The 4,841-nt window shown below is 42.9% G+C and overlaps 1 pseudogene; it reads left to right on the top strand.

Moving 5' to 3' along the window:
* Window positions 1–2,977: 2,977 nt before the first annotated feature.
* LOC149976052 (uncharacterized) lies at window positions 2,978–3,822 on the top strand (annotated as a pseudogene).
* The last annotated feature ends 1,019 nt before the right edge of the window (window positions 3,823–4,841 follow it).

Below are 4,841 nucleotides of genomic sequence, written 5' to 3'. Positions count from 1 at the left end.
CCTGACCTAACCAAATAGAGAAATAAAACGTCTCTCTAAGGTCTGGGCGTGACAAAGCCCAGCTGATTTGTAGAATGCCCACCCTAATCACACCCTGACCTAACCAAATAGAGAAATAAAACGTCTCTCTAAGGTCTGGGCGTGACAAAGCCCAGCTGATTTGTACGGGTCCAGGTTTTGCAGCTCTTTCAGAACATCTGCTATCTGGATTTGGGTGAAGGAGAAGCTGGGGAGGCTTGGGCAAGTAGCTGCAGGGGGTGCAGAGCTGTTGGCTGGGGTGGTGTAGCCAGGAGGAAAGCATGGCCAGCCGTAGAAAAATGCTTCTTGAAATTATCTATTATCGTGGATTTATCGGTGATGACAGTGTTACCTAGCAGTGCAGTGGGCAGCTGGGAGGAGGTGCTCTTGTTCTCCATGGAGTTTACAGTGTCCCAAAACTTTTTGGAGTTAGAGCTACAGGATGCAAATTTCTGTACTCACTGGTTATGGAAAATGTGTTATTTTTGTAATTCTCCAGTAGGTTTCCTGAAGGAGAAAGCCTCCACTTCTTTGTAAAAAATAACAAGAGTCATGTCTGCAAAAACGCTATAGTAATACTACATTATAAACTGGGTGGTTGGAGTCCTGAATGCTGATTGGCTGACAGCCGTGGTATATCAGACCATATATCACGTGTATGACAAAACATTTATTTTTACTGCTCTAATTGCGTTGCGTCGTGCCTAAGAACCGCCCTTAGCAGTGATATATTGGCCATATACCACACCCCCTCGTGCCTTATTGCTTAAGTATACTACAGTCAGCAAAAACACTACATTAATTACCATAGTATATACTATCAGTCAAATTTGTATTTATAAAGTCATTTTTACATCAGCAGTTGTCACAAAGTGTGTATGCAGAACCCATCCTAAAACCCCAAAGAGCAAGCAATGTAGATGAAGAAGCACGGTTTTCTTTTACTACAGTATTTATACTATAGTTAACTGTAAATGGTACTGTAAATGGTAAGAGTATACTACACTAAATAAATACTATAGTGAAAACAACAGTACAGTCTGTAAAATCTATTTTTTGCAAACCATGTAAAAATAAAAATAAATTATTGAGTTAATCAAGCGGCACACAAACATGGTCTCATTTTTGCTTTCTTGAGTAAGGCAGCTCCAAAATGCAGGTGTTTCAGACTAGCTCAGTGCTTTCTGTGGTGGTGGGGCAGCCAACGGAAAATACGGCGTGTAGGGGTTGGGAATGTTTTCTAGTTGCGGCGTGATTTTCTCAGTGTTCTGTCACTCACGGGGACACTACGTCACCGCAAAATCTACAGGTAGAGCTAGAAAATTCAAGCCCCTTGGGTACTGCCATAGAGTTACATTAGAAGTGCCCATCCAAGAAGGCTCAAGGTCATTGACCACTTCAGTGAGTTCAAGACAACTGGGAACTCTGAAAAAAAACTAGCTCCCACTGGAAAAATACGGTCATCCAACTCAGAATTCCAAGTCGGGAACTCAGGCCTCTATCTTGAACTCTGACCTGAAGATCACTGACATCATCATGATTCAACCTTGTTTTTTTCATAGTTCCCAGTTGTCTTGAAACCACCATAAATACAGAGAATACTAGACTTTTATGACAAAATTTGCCCACAAGGATCGCCGCACCACCTTCCTGTTCAAGTGAGCACAGCACAATAAGGTGAGTCCAAAAATGTATTGTATGCTGCTGCATAAATTATGTAATATGCCTGGGAGATATGTATATTGTAGCTAAGAAATTAATACCAAGTGTATGTTGTGTAGTAAGCTGTTAGTAGCCCATGTACCTCACTCTAATAATTTGGTCCCTTTCCCCCTCATAGCTTAGCCTACTGTTGTGACTTGGTGGTGCACATGTAGACTATAGATAGCCTGTTTTAAAGAAATGGCATCATTGAATAATGTAAGAGCTTTCATTGTCTGCTTATATGCCCCCTTTATTTATCCTCAGGTTCTGACTTGGTGTACAGAGAGAAAACTGTAAGAACGGCCCATGTTCTGAATTCTGTTGCTGAACATTTTAAAAGTACTGAACAGATAGTTAGTTATATTGACTACGTCTGTCCAAGCTCGCTCATTAATGTCTTAATTGAAATTGCGGATTGCCTCTTATCTGCTCGTAGTCCCCTTATGCCATTGTTTGTACATAGTAATTGTCAGTAGAAACCACATTTGTATTAAGCAAGTCAGCCATGTCCGCTATGTTTTTGTAAAAGGCACTAAATGAGGCTGAAAGCTGTTTCGCTGCCAGACAAGGCTCCGCTGATAGCCAGGTGTAGCAGTGGTAAAGATTCACTCCAAGGTGCTGAGAAGAAAGCTCTGCTGTTGGGACAGCTTTATATAGGCCCCAACAGTTTGTGGGCACTGTTGTCACCATCATAGGGCAATTAATGTATTGTGTAGTGTTGTGTTGTGTAGTAGCTTTGCTAGCATGCATCTAAAAAATAGTTTTCCCCACCAAAATTGACATGCTAAAGTCGTCACTGTTTATAACATAGTATACTGAAGTATTTTTTAATGTGGGTATATACTGGCTGGTACAGAATCAGTTTGGGGTGTAGCTTATGATTGACATTTCAGTTTTTGTTTGAAATTGTTTCTTTGATGAAGACTATTCAAGCAACCTTCACATGATGAACAACCCGATAGTTTTCCTAATATCTTACCAGATAAACTCAGCAAAAAAAGAAACATCGCTTTATCAGGACCCTGTCTTTCAAAGATAATTCATAAAAATCCAAATAACTTCACAGATCTTCATTGTAAAGGGGTTAAACACTGTTTCACATGCTTGTTCAATGAACCATAAATAATTAATGAACATGCACCTGTGGAACGGTCGTTAAGACGCTTACAGATGGTAGGCAATTAAGGTCACAGTTATGAAAACGTAGGACACTAAAGAGGCCTTTCTACTGACTCTGAAAAACACCAAAAGAAAGATGCCCAGGGTCCCTGCTCATCTGCGTGAACGTGCCTTAGGCATACTGCAAGGAGGCATGAGGACTGCCGATGTGGCCATGGCAATAAATTCCAATGTCGTACTGTGAGACGCCATAGACAGCACTACAGGGAGACAGGACGGACAGCTGATTGTCCTCGTAGTGGCAGACCACATGTAATAACACCTGCACAGGATCGGTACATCCGAACATCACACCTGCGGAACAGGTACAGGATGGCAACAACAACTGCCGGAGTTATACCAGGAACACACAATACCTCCATCAGTGCTCGGACTGTCCGCAATAGGCTGAGAGAGGCTGGACTGAGGGCTTGTAGGCCAGTTGTAAGGAACGTCCTCACCAGACATCACCGTCAACAACGTCGCCTATGGGCACAAACCCACCGTCGCTGGACCAGACAGGACTGGCAAAAAGTGCTCTTCTCTGATGAGTCGAGGGTTTGTCTCACCAGGGGTCGTCGACTTGTCGTCGAAGGAATGAGCGTTACACCAAGGCATGTACTCTGGAGCGGGATCGATTTGGAGGTGGAGGGTCCGTCATGGTCTGGGGCGGTGTGTCACAGCATCATCGGACTGAGCTTATTGTCATTGCAGGCAATCTCAACGCTGTACATTACAGGGAAGACATCCTCCTCCCTCATGTGGTACCATTCCTGCAGGCTCATCTTGACATCTTCTAGCATGACAATGCCACCAGCCATACTGCTCGTTCTGTGTGTGATTTCCTGCAAGACAGGAATGTCAGTGTTCTGCCATGGCCAACGAAGAGCCCGGATCTCAATCTCATTGAGCACGTCTGGGAGCTGTTGGACCGGAGGGTGAGTGCTAGACCCATTCCCCCCAGAAATGTCCGGGAACTTGCAGGTGCCTTGGTGGAAGAGTGGCGTAACATCTCACAGCAAGAACTGTCAATCTGGTGCAGTCCATGAGGAGGAGATGCACTGCAGTACTTAATGCAGCTGGTGGCCATGCCAGATACTGACTGTTACTTTTGATTTTGACCCCCCCTTTGTTCAGGGACACATTATTCCATTTCTGTTAGTCACATTTCTGAGGAACTTGTTCAGTTTATGTCTCAGTTGTTGAATCTTATTATGTTCATACAAATATTTACACGTTAAGTTTGCTGAAAAAAAATGCTGTTGACAGTGATTACGTTTCTTTTTTTGTTGAGTTTATATATATATATATATATATTGACAGTTGAGGTCAGAAGTTTACATACACCTTAGCCAAATACATTTAAACTCAGATTTTCACAATTCCTGACATTTAATCCTAGTAAAAATTCCCTGTATTAGGTCAGTTAGGATCACCACTTTATTTTAAGAAGGAAATGTCAGAATAATAGTAGTGACAATGATTTATTTCAGCTTTTATTTCTTTCATCACATTCCCAGTGGGTCAGAAGTTTACATACACTTAATTAGTATTTGGTAGCATTGCCTTTAAATTGTTTAACTTGGGTCAAACATTTCAGGTAGCCTTCCACAAGCTTCCCACAATAGGTTGGGTGAATTTTGACCCATTCCTCCTGACAGAGCTGGTGCCTTCAGCCAGCCAAACTAGTAGTCTGGCTGATGTGTGGTGGATCTGTGGACCCAAAAGAGTGCTGAGACCCATTCTTAGAGGAGACTGGCAAGGTACGTGTGCTCTGACCAGTTTGATAATTCCACTGACCATTGTTGATGTTACTGCTGAGCAGCTGTTGGGTTCTGTATCCAGGGGACCCGAAAACATTCCATCCCATGGGAGACATAGACGTAGTGCTTCATGGACGGAGGATGTTGTTGACATACACACTAATCTGTTGGGGGTGCCTGTAGGGGTTCCTCATGAAT

The sequence above is a fragment of the Oncorhynchus mykiss genome, chromosome 17, assembly GCF_057628025.1.
Source record: "Oncorhynchus mykiss isolate SJ-2025 chromosome 17, ASM5762802v1, whole genome shotgun sequence".
Lineage (NCBI taxonomy): Eukaryota > Metazoa > Chordata > Actinopteri > Salmoniformes > Salmonidae > Oncorhynchus > Oncorhynchus mykiss.
This window is presented reverse-complemented; position numbering and strand designations above follow the sequence as displayed.